The 17,675-nt window shown below is 43.5% G+C and overlaps 1 protein-coding gene across 6 annotated transcripts in view; it reads left to right on the plus strand.

Annotated features, from left to right (window-relative positions):
- IGF2BP2 (insulin like growth factor 2 mRNA binding protein 2) overlaps window positions 1–17,675 on the plus strand; it is a 163,281-nt gene that overhangs the window by 96,161 nt on the left and 49,445 nt on the right. The gene's annotated exons all lie outside the window — the stretch shown is intronic.

The raw sequence follows: 17,675 nt of genomic DNA on the forward strand, positions 1-17,675 counted from the left end.
GATGGCTCAGGCCAGCTTGGTGCTCAGACCACACGTGGTCCCAGTGGACAGGAAGGGCTAAGGGGTGATCTCGTGACTGTCTCTATGTCCCCCTCCGCAGACCTGGGCTGGGCTCTCTGGGAGGCTCTCTTCCTCTTCTGTTCTCTCCTGTGGGTTCCTATCTGGTCCTAGTGCCCACTTAGGACTCCTCGGCTCCAGCACGTGTTTGCTTTGACCTCATGCTCACTGCAGCCCCATTTAGAGTTACAGATATTTGTCTGTGCGTAGTTTGTCTTCTCTCTGGATTTGGCTCAACTGGATTCCCTGGGGTTGCCTAGCCTGAACCTGCTTACCTGGGCTGCCTCCCATCCTCACTCATGCTGTTTTCTCTGCAGGATGAATGTCCTTCGTCCCCCTTCTCTACCTGATGGTGCTGACTCTCTTTTCAAAACTCAGCTCAGGTTCCTACCCACCTTCCTCAAGGCTGGTTATGGTCCCTCCTCTGAGCTCCCACAGTTTCTTGTACATTCTTCTAGAATGGTTTTTGTCCCCTTCTGTACTTGTCTGCTGTTTAGTTCCATGTGACCCTCACTGGTCTGGGAGCTCCAGCAGGGAAGCAACTGTGCGTCATTCATCTTGGAGCCCTCGGTGCCTGTTAAGAGCTGGGCATATCAAAGACCCTCAGATCCTCCTGAGGAGGCTGGTGTGGTGCCTGGAACACCAGTGCTTTTTATGTCTGTTAATGGTTTGCCGAGGGTGGATGCTGCCAACAGAGACATGGGGGTGGGAAGAAGATTCAGGGATCTGGAGACTCAGAAGATATGGCTTCTCATCCAAAAAACTTTGGACAAATCACTTCTCTGGAATGCAGTGTCGTTTATTTATGAGATGAAAGGATTTCCTTAAGGACCTTCCCAGTCCTAATACCCTGTGAAGATAATTTTAAATGATAAGCTTTTGACTGTAGACTGCCATGGAGCTAAGCAGTGAGTTCTATCTATTGAAAATATGACCCAATGTCATCATTTCCAAAGGATAGAAGTTTGGTTATTTGTGCAGTTTTGACTGTGCCCTGGTGGTGGGCTGTGGCTGACTAGATTTGATGGAATCATAAACATGGCCACAGTCCATGAAGCCTTTCTCCTTCCCACATAAACCTCAGTGGTTCCTAATTCTCAGTCTCCACTGGATTTTATTGTCTTCTCTCCAGTTTAACCAACAAGAAACATTTCAACAATTTTCAACTCTTAATTAGCAAAAGCAAGACAGAATGACATATCCCTTTGGGGACAAGACAAAACTATTTTTATGGCTAACAGTTTTCCCTTGTAATGAAGTCTGGTCTTGAAAACACCCTAACATAGTAGGTTCTTGTAACTCGATTATAATTACATAATTATGTATAATAATGTGTATATGTTTTATGTATATGTATTATGTATACATGTGTATATGTGTTTATATATCTGTGGGTGTATTTACATAATTATACAGCATCAGGCCTGAGTTCTCTACCCGCCAGACCCGATGTAAAGAGGCCATTCCTGTAGTTTTCCAGTGAGCTGTGAGCACAGCTGAGGGTCATTTCCTGGAGTCTCTCTGCAGCCTCCACCAGACTGATTATTCTTAGTTTGATTATTTTAGCCTGGATCATACAAGCCTCTCCCTTTACTTCCCTGTCTCCACCCTCCCGCCATATCACCTATATCCAAGCTCACTATACCTCCTCCAGTAAGCACAAAATGACACAAATTTGAAAACTTAAACCTGCCGGCGTTGCCCCTCAGTAGAGGTTCACTTCACAGCTGGCTGGTGAAGGAGGTGTGAAGAAAGTGGTGAAGAAAGGCAGTGCTGTCTTAAGGTGTGATTCAGTTCTTGTTGCAATCACTTTAGTTTTTAAAACTAATCCACGAAGCTCTTATCTTGTATCTTGCTCCTGTAGTGTATCCTAACAGTGTCTTCTTGTGCCTCAATTTCATCCCCTACAAAAAGGGGGTAAACAAACACTGCCACCCGGAGGTTTCCAAGGGCTGCCAAGGAGGCAGCATGAACGGTTGGTGAATAGAAGGCATTATCTGCCACCCAGAAGAAAAGCACCTCCCAGACAGACCACAGGGCTGTCCTGCCTTGCCAGAGGAGGCTTCTCTGTAAGCAGGAGGAGTAACATGGGCAAATTTCCCCAGGCTCTGTTGGTCCTGATGACAGAGGGAACTTCCTAGGTGGGTGTTCATGTCTTTTCAGATGAAGGTGAGGAGGTGGGGGACAGAAAGGAGGAAGACAGGTGCATGAGAGACTTGCTTGAGGTTTCAGTTGATAAACAGTGTTTTATAAGTCTGGAGGAAGCCAGCACGAAAGTACAGTTTTTAGAGAAGGAATTGATTTCCAGTAAAATTTGCTAGGGTGAGCATGTAGCAAAATTTAAAGTTTTAACGATAAAAATAAAATTCAGGGGAATTCCCTGACGGTTCAGTGGTTAAAACTCCACACTTTCACTGCTGAGGGCGCTGGTTCAATCCCTGGTCGGGGAACTAAGATCCCACAAGCCGCGTGGTGCGGCCAAAAAGATATATCTATCTATCTATCTATCTATCTATCTATCTATCTATCTATCTATCTATCTATAATTTGTGTGTGTGTGTATAAAATTCAGGGAGAGGAAAAAACCTCAGTTGGAAGGAGAAAAGAGTATGAACGTTCCCTTTCATATGTGACATTAACTGGCTAAAATTCACACATTAATTTTTGGTAATTTCAAGATGCCTAGGGCATCTCGTTCTATTGACAGTACACAGGAAGTGGCAATTGGTAGTACTTTGTGACATCTACTTGTTCACGTTCACGTGTGTGCATGGTCGTGTACACACACACACACACACACACACACACAGCTTCGAGGCTTTCCTGGTGATCTTTCTTCTCTCTTCTTTGCCCAGAGTACCCTTGGAGTAATTTGCCAGCCCTGTACCAGCTGCACTTTGGTGTGGCTTGACCGTTTGTGGACTACCTCTTCACCTCTTCACTCTACAGTTACACCCTGTTTGGTTTCAGAATTTGTTTCTGTTCGTACAAAGCATAATCCCAGCCCTGCAATGTAGCCCAAGGTGAGCAATTCTAAAGCTCTGAGCCTCAGTTTCCTTATCTGCAGAATGAAGTTGTTCTGAAATCTGAAACTGAGGTCCTTCCACAACCTTTTGAGGATGTCAGCTGTAAGGTCTCATTCCCTCCATAACTGGGTGGGAGGAGTAGCTTCAGCAGCATGACATCTGAGTGACCTGTCAGCGTCCTCTCACATCATCCAGGTAAGAGCTGCTGGGAGCAACATGCTTAGATTCCCAGTGGTTTGCTGGAGGAGCCAACTGTGTGCATCTCTTTGCAACTTTTGTTTGGTGACATCACGTTAGTGGCTTTAAATTAGCTATGGTGAGAGTATTTACATTATGGAAATTAACAAAAGCTACACATTGCCTCCCCCTCGCCACTTAGTTTAAGTATATACCAGTGGCCCTGGGATCCAGTACGACTTAACTTCTCTCATTTGAGTTTCTCTCTATCAAAGCTCACTTCTTTGTACTCTAGCCTTCACCCCCCCAGTCAGCACTCTTGGTTGCTTCAAGGTCATCGCTGCCTTCTTTCTGCTTAACCTGTAGAAGCGTCCATGCAGATGAGGCGAAGCACATGAAAGGAGAGCTGTCATAGGTAGTGTTGAGACTGTGGCTGCCGCAAATTTTCACACCACTAGTGATAGCCACTTTTTAAAAATAATTAATTAGTTTATTTATTTTTGGCTGCGTTGGGTCTTTGTTGCTGCACACGGGCTTTCTCTAGTTGCGGTGAGCGGGGGCTACTCTTCGCTGTGGTGCACGGGCTTCTCGTGGTGGCTTCTCTTGTTGCAGAGCAAGGGCTCTAGGCACACGGGCTTCAGTAGTGGTGGCGCGCAGGCTCAGTAGTTGTGGCTCGTGGGCTCTAGAGCGCAGGCTCAGTAGTTGTGGCGCACGGGCTTAGTTGCTCCGCGGCATGTGGGATCTTCCTGGACCAGGGCTCGAACCCATGTCCCCTGCATTGGCAGGCAGATTCTTAACCACTACACCACCAAGGAAGTCCCTAGCCACTTTTTTAATACCTCTATTCTAGTAAACCCAATCTACTTTGTCTTTTATACTATTGCTAGTCAAAGATAGGTAGTATCTTATAGTTTTGTAGAGCTTTGTCACACCCCACTGTCTCTGCCTCATGAATAAGTGGAATTATGAATGACTGCCCTGCTCAAATGCTGGCAGTGATCTCCCTTAGCCTACTATATTAGCAGAAACTCCTCACCCTATTAAATAAGACCTCTACAGTTGTCCCGACTTAGTAGCCATCTGTCTCCCCAGTAGACGTACCCTGTTTTCCCTTGTCCAAACACAGTCCGTTATTTCCTCTCCCCACCCAAGCTCATCTCTGACCATCACAATCCTATCATGGTCCACGTTGATACCACCTGCAAGGCATGACTGGGGCCCCTGGTTTCCCAGGGACATGGCTCCCTTAAGTTGCGAAAGCCAGCAACTTTCAAAGGACTGGGAAGCCCAGAATAGCACCCTATAGGGGTGGTTCTTGACTTCAAAAGATGCAAGACCGTTATCTCTGGTGTTACCCTGCCCCTTGTTCATCTCTGCTTCTCCAGTTTTGATCGTGGCTTTGCTCTTCCCTTCTTCCTGCTTCAGTTTTCCACTCAGATTTCTTCCTACCCATCTGCCAGTTCCAGGAGGGAGTTTCTGACTTAATTTCTGGCACAGTTATTGCTCTGGCCCTTGAACTATGCTCACACCCTCTCTTGGCCCTGATCTTCTCAATTTCAATGTCTGGCCTCCCGAGTCCAGGGCCTTTTTTCAGGGCCTTTTTTTTTTTTTTTTTTTTGGTAAAGAGCAAGATAGTAAATATATTAGGTTTCTTGGCCCATATGGTCCCTGTCACACCTTCTCAACTCTGCCATTCTAGTGGAAAAGTAGCTATAGACAATATATAACCAAACAGGAGGTTCAATAAAACGTTACTTACAAAAACAGGCTTTGGACTGGATGTAGCCCACCAGCCATAGTTTGCTGACCCCTGCCCTAGTCAAACACCTGTTAATATCTACTGCTGACACTTGTTCATAAAACTGTGCCAGCCTGAATACGTGATGTTCATTAGCGTAGCTCATGCAAGAGATCCTGTCTGGGACGTGCCCAGCTGGGAATCCTGCAGCCTCAGAGTTAAGGGTTCCAGAGAACATACTTGTCCTGTTTGCTCGACCCACAAAGGAGCACTGATTCAAAATGGGCAGAAGCACTTGTGTTCTGAGGGCCAGTATGACATAGAGCAACATTTCCCAAATTTCAGCCATCTGTGTACTGCTTTCATGTTTTCTGCCGTTATCTCTACACCTGCCCTGTTAACTACTTAATGTTGTCTTTTAAAGTGGTCCCCCTTTAAAAAACAACCTAAGTTTACTTTTAAAAGAAACTTTATATTATTTATATAATTGAAAAACCAGTACCATTTGCAATAAATAGAAAGTAACCATAAAAATGAAATATACTGACAACAATGTGTTGTTATTAAATTCTAGCTACCGTTGCTTGTTAAGGTTCTGAGCCTACATTTTTAACTTTTTTAGAGGGAGGAAGATTAGTATTGGAGAGGTGTTAAAGACTTCCAGCCTCAGACTGAGAGTTTTTCCTTGATATAAAAAGAAATATTAGAAAATAAATGCAATGTGATGCATTGTTTTTATTGCTGTATTTGCTCACCTCCTGCAGACATTACATGGAACTCTGTGTCTCATGTGACACCTAGAAACCCCTAGAATGACAGGATTAGTGACTTGGGCATCAAACAGACCTGTGTTCACATTCCTGGCTTCACCTTAGATTCCCCAGCTGCAAAGTAGGAACAGTACTTATCCCAGCTTCATTCATAGAGCAAGTAGGAGTCAGGTATTGGCTTTCTGGGCCCTGCTGGGCACCAGTGTGGGGCTTTTTTTAGGCACTGGAGTTGGTGTTGGTAAAGCACCCAACACAGTGCCTGTCCCTTGCATGGACACTATTGTCCCTGGAACCCCTGTGAATTCAGAATCTCTCTTACAGTTCTTATAATAGTATCTGTGAGATTTCTGTAATTGGTCCTATTGCATCACAGCTGAGAGACCTCGGGCAAGTTACTTAAATTCCGTTCTGGTCCACTGACCAGTGTGAGAATTAGGTGAGATGACGTGTGTAAAAATGCTTTGTAATGGTGAAGTCTGCACCAGTTTTGTCATTGGCAGTACCTTGGGTGGTGGGTTTTGTTGACCTGTCTTCCTCGCCTTTCGGACTGAGTTCCCTGGAGGGCAGAGACCGTGGTGGTGGGCCTCTGTCTACATCTCCCCCCTTTGCATTTGCAGCTTGTGCAAAACTGTCCATGAAGGGAATGGAAAATGTCATTCCTGTTCATGCTCATTTCCTTCTCTCCTCTCCCTCCCAAGAATGGAATTTTTGGCTTTATAAGCTAAGGAATCTCAGTGGTACCTACTTCCCATCCGGAAAATACTAGTATGGTAGGGTAGGCTGTCCCCACCAGCACAGGCCTGGGATGAAAATGTGTCTACTTGTCCTCTGTTGACTCCAGGTGCTGCTTGGATTCCTGTGTGTCACCTCCTGCAGTGGCATTCTGCACCATTTGCCCTTTAGCTGGTTAGTTCTCTGCCGTTTCAAAGCTCACTCTCCACCTCCTGTGATCCTGCTGATTCATAGTCTTTCCCTTAGAACTTTTGTTTGTTATAGATGTTTTTACAAGTTCTTAGCCATGGGGTTCTTTTCTTCTAGCCTTTACAAACCATTTTTCTTGGCTCACAGATTAAAGTCTGTCTATCCATCTGTGTCATTGAGTGAAGATTTCTAAGACTTCTCTGAGTCCTATTCTCACAGTAAACCACTCACAGCACAGAAATTCTTCCTTTAAAGGTTTTTTTGCCTGGACAGCTTAGTTCTTGTACACATTTCTATGGGAGGAAGAGGCATCTTTACTGTCCTTGAGGGAAGAGAGCAGGCAGGGCTGGAGAACTCTCGACACTAAGGAGGATTGTAGAAAGAGACCATCTGGCCCCAGAGAAATGAAATAACCTGCCACAAATAGCCCAGTCACATATCTGGGTGGTGGCCCCACGCCCAGCAGTCCTGATGCCTAGTCTGACTTTCTGCCCACGACCTCCCAGTAGACTGGGGTCTCAAGCACTCAGGGAATGAGCTCCCTCTTAGAGCTCCATGGCCATCAAAGGGCTGCAAGGATCTCGGTCAGAGACAGAGGGGCCCTTTTACATTCAGATGACCTGGGCTGACCAAAGTGAATTGAAATGAGAGGCCCGATTACATGAGCTTAAAGGGCAACCACGCCTGCTGTCTGTTCACTTGTGTATAATCATCCCTTGAAAAGAAAAGTGCTGGATGGTGGGATGAACAAATCACAGTGGTGGGGCAGAGTCTGGCTGGGCTGCAGAAATGTAAACAGTGGTTTGTAATAAATGCTATGAAGAAGACACTAGCTAAGGGCCGCAGGGGCACTGACCTTGCCCGCCTGGGCAGCTGCCCCTCAGTTAAGGTGAAATATTGATCCTGGCACCTGATCTTAACCAGACATGACCTAGAAATGAAGAATGTCCCCTTGTCCGCATTCTGATGATCAGCCAACACTGATGGGGTTGGCTTCCTCATGCACCACCATGACCCTGAGTAAATACCCTCTCCTTAACCAGATCAGGGAGCTTGAGCAGCCAAGGGCGATATTCTCCCTGCACTTCTCCTCTCCACCACCACCCCAAAAGGAACGTGGGAGGTGAACCCCTTATGAGGATGGGTTGGTAACGTAGGTATGGTGGCCAACCCAGCAGTCCTGGCATTCAAACTAAGGCAGCCTACTCACCAGAGAGCTGCACTCTTTGCTGTTAGAAGAGGCAGAGGAGAGGCCTCTGAGTTTTGTTTCCTGTTAAATATAGAAAGAGGAAAAGGAAGAAGAAGAGGGAGATTCTTACTCAACACAGCATATTTGTAAGATTGCACTACAGACCAAAGGCAAATCAGTTAAATCAATGTTTCTTGGATAGATGCTATAGAAAATAATAAAAGAATTCAAAAAATATATTGGGCAGAGGAATCATTATTAGAATAAGTAAGTACTCTTCTAAGGGCATAACTTTGATGGAGGCATTATTCATGTGGATTAAAAAGATAAAAGTTCTAGTGCATTCATTTAAAAAAATCAGTGGTGGTATTTAATCATACCTTCCACTAACCTAAAGCATGCTTAATTTTTTTTTTGTAATACGTTTATTTATTTTGGGCTGCATTGGGTCTTTGTTGCTGCGCGCGGGCTTTCTCTAGTTGCGGCGAGCGGGGCTACTCTTTGTTGCGGTGCGTGGGCTTCTCATTGTAGTGGCTTCTCTTGTTGCGGAGCACGGGCTCTAGGCACGCGGGTTTCAGTAGTTGTGGCTCGCGAGCTCTAGAGCGCAGGCTCAGTAGTTGTGGCGCACGGGCTTAGTTGCTCCACGGTATGTGGGATCTTGCCGGACGAGGGCTCGAACCCTTGTCGCCTGCCAAGGACCAGGGCTCGAACCCGTGTCGCCTGCATTGGCAGATGGATTCTTAACCACTGCGCCACCAGGGAATTCCCTTAATATTTTTAATGGATCTGTTTGTTACACTCTCAAGAGGTGTGGTAAGTACCTGCTGGGAACAGAAGAGTATTATAATGGTAGTTGGCAAGATGCTTTTATTTTCATCTAGAGGCACTTAATTTGTTGGTGAAGTGTACCTGGCAGCCCCATGTCAAAGGGAAGTGAGGAATTATCAGTAGACTGCCCCAGTAGTGAGATGCACACAGCTACAGGAAAGGATAGAGTTATACTTGCACCCAAATTCTCAGGGCCACAAGGCTGTCTTCTCTGAGGAAGGGAGTCAGTTAAGAAGAAAACAGCTTCTGAAAAGAAAGTTAATGCTGACGGCTGTGTTTACGTTGTCTCCCAGTTTGAGTCTTGGTGAAAGGTTTATCACCTTCATGGTCCCTGGAAGCGTGCTCTGCTCCTCTCAAACCAAGTACCCTTGCTGCCCTGCCTTTGTACACCTCATTCCCTTGATTTGAAAGGCCCTCTGGACCCCTCTGCACTCTCTACCTCACCTTTGCTCTCCTGGCTCACTGTGCCTTGTACTGCTCAGACTCAGCTGAGGCATCACCTTCCCTGGGGGCCTTGCCAGCTTCTCCTCCTGTCTGCTCAGCCACTCGGCACCCTCCAGGCACCCTCCAGCGTGGTGCAGGCCTGTCTCATAGCAACACTGCATACAGGGTGCACTGGCTATCTTCCTGCCAGACTGTGAGCTCCTCATGGTGGGGAACAGGCTTTTCACCTGTCTCTCTGGTGTCCAACAATACTCAGTGAGGGTTTGTTGAATAAATGAAGTGAATGAAGTTAATCAGATCAGGAGTCACCTGCCAGAATACCAAAGAAGAGCAGGGAGGAATTCTGTGGAGTTTCCCAGAGTGGGTAAGGTGGGTAGGTTCTTTAGCATATGAAAAACAATCAGCTTCATTCATAGTTAAAATGCAAAAAAAGATAGTATTTTTCACCTATGAATGGGCAGAAATCAAAAATTGGATAGCTGCATTTTCATGTGTGGAGAAACAGTGTTGCATTTGTATGTTGACATTACAAATGCACAGCCCTCTGACTCAGTGATTCCCCTTCTAGGAGCTTGTCTTCCAAGATACACTCACATGTGTAAAATTAGGTAGATAGACAGACAAGTTATTTGCTACAACATTTTTGGTTTTTTGGAAATAGCAAAAGGTTAGAAACGTATGTCCATCAATAGGAGACCAGTTAAATAAATTATGGTATATTCATAAAGTTGAATGTTATACAGCTGTCAAAAAGAATAATACAGCTCTGTGTATGGATATGACACAATCTCCAAGTGAAAAAAGCATATACAGAGCACTAACATTTGTTTTTGAGGGGGGAAAAAGAATACACAGTTGACTCTTGAACAGGATGGGTTTGAACTGCATGGGTCCACCTGTACATGGATTTTTTTCAATAAATATATTGGAAATTTTTTGGAGATTTAGGACAATTTGAAAAGAAAACCTCACAGATGAACCGTGTAGCCTAGAAATACCAAAAAGATTAAGAAAAAGGTATGTCATGAATGTATAAAATATATGTAGATATACATATAACATACAAAATATGTGTTTATGTTATTAGTAAGGCTTCTGGTCAACGGTAGGCTATAGTAGTTAAGTTCGGGAGGGAATCAAGTTATAAGCAGATTTTCAGCTGCACGGGGGGCGTGGGTAAGTACCCTTGACCCCACGCTGTTCAAGGGTCAACTATATACATATATGCTTTTGTACAGAATACTCTGGAATGATTTTTAAAAACTGGTATCAGGACTGGAGTCCTGAAGGATAGATATAGAGGACAAATTTTTCTACTATGTTTTTTCTGCTTTGGTACCTTTTGAACTTTGTGCAAAGAATATGTAGTACTTATTTCTAAAAAGTTTGTTTCAAAGAAACCAGTTGAGTGATAGATACGTGTCCAATTTTGCTGAGATCTGCAGAATCACTATATAAAATTCACTAGGAAGAGCTCCATGTAATATAAACACTTTTCATCCTGATGTCTCACCACAGTCCCACCCCACCTGTCCCCCTTGCCTTTGAAGTCTCTCTTACTCACCTGTTGCCTAGACCACTGGAGTTGGAAAGGGCCTTGGACAGTTATCTAGTGGTGTATGCATTTAATCAAGCTAACACTGCTGCTTTTCCAATAAATATATCATGTTTTTTTATATATATATAAATTTATTTATTTTATTTATTTTTGGCTGCATTGGGTCTTCGTTGCTGCACGCGGCTTTCTCTAGTTGCGGTGATCGGGGGCTACTCTTCGTTGCAGTGCGCGGGCTTCTCATTGCGGTGGCTTCTCTTGTTGCGGAGCATGGGCTCTAGGTGCACGGGCTTCAGTAGTTGTGGCTCACGGGCTCTAGAGCGCAGGCTCAGTAGTTGTGGCGCACGGGCTTTGTTACTCTGCGACATGTGGGATCTTCCCAGACCAGGGCTCAAACTGTATTCCCTGCATTGGCAGGCGGATTCTTAACCACTGCGCCACCAGGGAAGCCCTGTATCACGTCTTAAGTTTCTCTCACCTGCTGCTAAAGCATGTTACTTTAAAAATATGAATGTAGGCTTTACAGAGTTGTATAGATCAAAGTTGCAATAACAAGTAGAGTATCAGTACAATACTAATTAACCAGCATCTGAATTATGGGCCAGAGCTCTGTTTCTATGTAGTGGAAACCTAAGCTTTGATACAGTGGTTTATGACATCAGTGGAATTCCTTGGAGGCAGTTATAGTCTCCTTATTCACAGCCCCATGCCAAGACCTATATACACCTGTAGGAAATGGACAAGCTCCTACTTAGCTGTGCCGTATACTCCATTCATAGTAAATTTCAGGAAATAACATTATACCTTCAAAATCCAGACACCAGAGATTGTACAAGAGTAACCCTGGCACTAGTGAAAATGTAAACATAAGGCTTTCTGCAATAAGGTAGAAAAGGGAAGAAATGGGATAAATTGTGGCTGTAGGGATGGGTTGTGATACAGGTAGAGTCACAAATCCACTTTTTTTGGATTGTAAGCCATTCAATTATAAAATAGTATGGACTCTGTCGGCTAACTTATCTAGTGGGTTGTTAAAAACTGTGACCCAAACAAAATGCAAGATTTGTTGGGATGATTTTTTTTTTTTTTTTAATTCAGTCTCTGTAGCCTGAGGTCCATGGAGACACCTGTTTTTTCTGCTCCTTACCTTTTCTTTGTGACAGTTTTGTTTTGCTGCCAAAATGGAGTGATTCTTGGGTTTGGAAAGAAGCTTGTCTAACTGGCTGTCATCTTATCTCAAGTGCCTCATGTTTGAGGCATTAAGCAGGGAGGTTAAGTGACTGGCCCAGTATCTCTATCCGACAGCTTTGCCTGAAGTGGAGCCAGCATTCAAACCATGGTCTCTGGCTCCCTGCTCAGCACATCTCCCACTCTGCGTCTTGTGGTGCTGAAATAATGGTGGCCTTTGGTAACGATAAAATGTTTTATTAGGGGTGGGAGAATTATTAGGTTAGAAAATCCAGGGACTATATTTAAATTTATATTTTTTCTTAAATCATTGTTCTCTTCTAAGAAATCAAGGCCTTATGGACATTAGTAAATGAAAGTGTTTGCATTTCCACAGGTATCTATGCTTGACTATTACAAATTTTGTATTTCCCACCAAGGAACAAAAGTACTCTCACTTGAGCACAATAATCAAAGTGCTCTTAAATGCAGGAGAAGAATAATCCATCAGTTTGCCAATTGTACATTTTAGCTTGTGAAATTATCCTGAAATGGGTCCTTTTAAGCCTGAATCCACAGGTGATTCTTTATCACTTCAGTAGCTTCTTTTCTAGTTCAATGCTGCCTCCATGCAGTGCCTTCTAATTGATTATCTGATTGTGACTCATCAGGGGAAGTCAGATCCATTCACATTTCATAGGAAAACCAGGCACCAGCTCTCCTGGGCATATCAGGACGAACGCTGGGAAAAGGAGTTTGAGGGTGCTTCTGTCAGAATAACCCTAATGCCTACCTGTGTAGGGTGCACTACAGTTTACGGAGCGCTTTCTCATAATCCCCTGGGGTTTGGTGAGGGACAAGTGAGAGGAGAGTGCAGGAGCTTATCACAATGCTAAGGAGACTGGGACTCTGAACAGCTAAGGGGAGGCCACCGGCTGAACTCTCTTCCCCTCCTTCATTCATGCTGCTGAGGATCTGGCTCCCAACAAAGAAAGGAAAGAGGGTCCTGGTAGTAGAGGGCAACCGTGCACTGCTTCCAGGGAAGGGAGAAGAGAGGAAAAGGAATTTGAAGCTGTGGTAGCAGGACCTCCCTTGGCCACCTGCTGAGCCAGGTAGGTTGTTCACCTTTATTCATGTCAGGTGTTGACCCCTATATAGGATACTTCCCAGTGTTGGGTCCTGCTGGGGCCCACCCAGCTAATGGTGCTGGTTTGAGAGGAAGTGATGAAAAGTCAGGAACCAACTGAGACAGATGCTCTGTTTACTGTCTTTGTAAGACAGGGAACTCAAAAGAGAGTGTGAATCAGCAGCTGGGAGGAATTCTCCTTTTAAGTGCCAGAGATCTTAACCCTATCATGTACATTCATTCATTCCTCAGATTTCTTGAGTGACTGCTGTGTCCACATCACCAGGTTAGAGCTGTTGAGCTGCAGGGGTAGGGATAGGATGTGCATAGTTCGAGAAGGATACAACTCAAGAATCTTGCATTTCTATCAGCACCACTGGAAAAATTTCTCTGGGCAAAAGTCTAGTCTCTCAAAATTGGTTATAAATCAAATTTGTGTATTTGCAGTTATCTCCCTACTAATTTGTCTTATTTCAGAATTGATGTAAAAATATGTTAAGATGAATCCTCATTAGGATGATGAATCCTTTTAAATATAAGAATAATTTATATGCCATCTTTCCCCAGTTTGTTTTAAAAGTTGGCTATTTGGTAATAAAATAAAATAAATTTAAAAAGGGGAATTCCATTGCCGTCCAGTGGTTAGGACTCTGCACTTTCACTGCTGAGGGCCTAGGTTCAATCCCTGGTCTGGGAACTAAGATCCCACAAGCTGCGTGGCATGGCTCAAAAAAAAAAAAAGGTGGCAATTCTAGGTTTTAAAAAGTCTCATTGTATTCAAATCATGTAACATTAGCTCTAAGAGCTAATGATTTTCCTTTCTTTTTACATCAGCACTTTATGAGATATCGAAGACATTCACTGATTTGTTTTTCTTTGCATGCTGTGATTTTATTTTTTTTATTGGTGTTGTGTGAGAAGTTTTTTCTGACTCCTCTTCCAATTTTGAGAAATAACTTTTCCTCTGGTCCTCTTATTTTCTCCAGAGCTCCCCTTTGTGTAGCAGAGGAAATCTCAGGGGGTTAGGTGCTAAGGGGCAGAGCCGGGTGGGAAGGAAAGCTTCCCCTTTGTGGCAGTGCAGGTGTTCCACTGCTCTTATACACAGAAATGCCTCCCTCAGCTTTAACTTCCCCACGGTGGTTGGAAACAAGGACTTGTGTGATGCTCTTTTCTACCTGCAATTACAGTTTAAGGATACTGTGCAGAAACAGGTGTTAAAGGACATTGGGTTCATGTCTAGCTAAAACCTAAAAATATGACTAAGAAAATGCAGGAATAGCCTTTTTCCTTGAGGATATAATTGAGTCAAGGGACCAGCTCTAAAGTACATTCTTTATTGAAATGTACATGTTGCATTAAACATGTAAAGTACGTTTTATTGAAATTAATTAGAGAGTTCTAGGGTTGCTGAGGTCAGTGTTGTCTTTTCTGTTCGTTTACTCCCTAGAATATAAGCAGCATGAGGACATTTTTGTTTTGTTCACTACTATACCCTGGAACCTAAAACAAGTGCGTGGCTAGTAACAGGTGCTTAGTGAACATCTGTTAAATGAATTTGGAAAAGCTTTTGGTTTAATCTTAGAAATCATCTTATTTCCCCAAATGAGATAAAATGTCCAGTATTTAACCTGCAGTCAGAACATTTGGGTACGGGTAGTTGGGATTGTTCAGAGCACCTAACTTTCAGTGTGGGTGAGATGTTCCTTTTGTGTGAGATGGTGAATGCTATTTGATTTACACGGCATGGGGAAGGAGTTCCTTTACAAGGGAGGACCCTCTCCTCCCTTTCTCTGCTTACTTGGGATTTAGAGCTATATTAGAGATGAACTTAATTTTTCTTAATCATCCTGACTACAATGAATAAGATCAAAGACTTTTATAACTGCTGGGAGTAGTTCCTTCTTTTCAGAAGTAAAATGGCTGTTGGTTTATCACTCATTCCCAGACATTGAGGACTCACAGCTTCTGGCTTGAATTTTTGTTAATTGTGAAACTGTTTCTTCAGTATGTCAAGGCATGCCATTGTACTTGTTGTCTTCAGGGAAGAAACATCACCTCCACATGAGTCATTACATCCAATCACAGGAAGGGTTTGCAGTGGCTACTGTGTCGGGAAACGTCTTCCCCTGCGTTTTCCAGTCAAAAGCCTGTTGCCTTGAGCTGATAAGCATAGACTGGAGTGAAAGAAATTGGCTTGGTTGAAGACCAGTCAGTGTCTTCACTAATCACGTGTTCTTCTTATAGTTGGAACACAGAATATGGGGTGGAGTGTGCCAGGAAAAAGAAGCCAGCTGTCAGCAACACATGCTCCTGGTGAATTTGCTGATTGCTGAGCACCTGCTCTGTTCCAGATGCTACTTGAGCTGAGGAGGGAAAAAATGAAAAAGGCACAAGTGAAAAAAAAAAAAGGAAAAGGACAGAGTTGAGTGCTGTTTGGAGAACTCAAGAAAACAATTATTTGAAAATGAATTGGAGAGATGCTGAAAGGATGGCACAGTTGTTGGTGACTAGGCACGTGGCTTCATTTTCCTTTATAAAGATGGTTTTGTATTTACCCTGCACCACACAAGTAAAACACTTATATACTCAAATTGTAACTTGTGTTGCATCAAGTTTATATATGTTTTTATCAGAGCTCAAAATATGATGTGTAAATATTTGTTTTTACCCTGGTTAGTCTTAATTACAGATAATGAATTGAGGGCCTTATAAGGGTAACTAATCACTTCATTAGAAACACAGTTTGCGGCTTCCCTGGTGGCGCAGTGGTTAAGGATCCGCCTGCCGATGCAGGGGACACGTGTTTGAGCCCTGGTCTGGGAAGATCCCACATGCTGCGGAGCAACTAGGCCCGAGTGCCACAACTACTGAAGCCCGTGCGCCTAGAGCCCATGCTCTGCAACAAGAGAAGCCACTGCAATGAGAAGCCCACGCACCACAATGAAGAGTAGCCCCCACTCGCTGCAACTAGAGAAAGCCTGCGCGCAGCAACGAAGACCCAATGCAGCAAAAAATAAATTAATTAATTTAAAAAAAAAGAAGAGAAACACAGTTTGGTTTTGTTAACTGGCATCTTCATCACAGCACAATAAAATGCTTTCAGTTCTTACATGGTTCAGATCTCGAAAAGCTGGAAGCTGGCTTTGAGATCTTTCACTCACAAAGACTCAGCCTTACCTCTCAAGATCTCACCCTCCTGAATCCAAATGCCTGTTTGTACTCAGGCACACTTGAATGTCCTTTCCTTCTGAGAACTTTGTCTCCTGTCTGGGATTCACCCCACCCTTCTCCATTCAGCAATCCGTATTTCGGGGAGGGTTCTCAAACTCTATCCTGCCCCATGAGATTCAGCACAGTGCTGACCAGTGATGATGAGTAAAGCCTTATTAGGCTTGAAGGCAGGCACAGCTCCCAGTCCTGGGCCAGGAGAGCTGTCAACCAGGAGTCAGCTGACCCTGTGAAGGAGTTCACTAATTAATACCTTTATCGCCCTCTCTGAAGGGCATTTATATTAAATAAATCTTCTGAGGAGCAAAGGGTGAACCACTATAGTGAAATTTCCAAAATAACCCTTCCTGGGAGAGATGTTTTTGGTCAGAGTCTACAATGAGGTTGACAGTGAGAGGGAAAGCCTGGAAATCTATTCCTAAGACTCATTTTCCTAGCATTTGCCTGAGGTGGTACATCTTGTCCAAAATTCATTGAACTGAAGTATATACATGAAATGTAAATTTTGTCATTGGTGACTTGACAATTCGAGTGACATTTTAAGAGCAAAGATTTAAACTTGTAGACCGCGGTCAAAAATATTGCTCCCAGCTGTGAGACTGGACAGGGGATTCATCAATACCTCAGTTTACTTATCTGAAAGTGAGGATAACAATCCCTACTTCATAGGGGAGTGGTAAGGCTTAAATGGGATGCTTAGCACCCATTAATGTAAGTAATAGTAGTGGTTTGGGGAAAGCTTCCTGCTAAAAACAATGTGACGAACATGTTGGGTGTCTCTCTGAAACATTAATAAACTCATCAAATAAAATAACTTGAAGGATGAGAAAGAAATAGTGTTCAATGAAGCCCATGGAGAAATTCTGGTAAAGCTAGAGCTAAAACTGTATTTCATTCTCTACTGTCACAAAATGAGTTAACGAGTAGTATGGTAGATGGGAAAGATGGTGTTATCTGTAGGAAATTGTACACAAACCTTGGTAAGACTGGTCACGGTTTTCCTATGTCAGGTTTTTTTTTTGCTTTATTTTAAAATACTGAAGATGTATTCGACAAAGAAAAATATTTTCCCTGAATAATTATTTAGATTTTTTAGTGTTCCTTCAGTTCAAATATTTCTATTTACCACTACTTCAGTAAAAGGAGCCCCCTTCACTAAAAACCGAATACAAATCAAAAAAGAGAAATTTTAGATATTGACTTCCTTTTTAAAGAGCTAAAATATTGAATATCTGAGGAATGTGATTATCTACTTCACTAGAACAGTGTATGGTGGTTTCAACCTACAGTCAAGCATACTGATTCCTTTTAACAGGAGATGATTTTAACCTTTCTAAAGGGTTTGTAGAATCTTGCAGTTGGATTGAAACTCAATGGTCATTTAATGCAAATTGTACTCATTGTACCTGACCCACTAGGGAGACTCCTTCACCGTCTTGCCCAGGTGGA

The sequence above is a fragment of the Balaenoptera borealis genome (assembly GCF_965194805.1).
Source record: "Balaenoptera borealis genome assembly, chromosome: 5".
NCBI classification, from domain to species: Eukaryota; Metazoa; Chordata; class Mammalia; order Artiodactyla; family Balaenopteridae; genus Balaenoptera; species Balaenoptera borealis.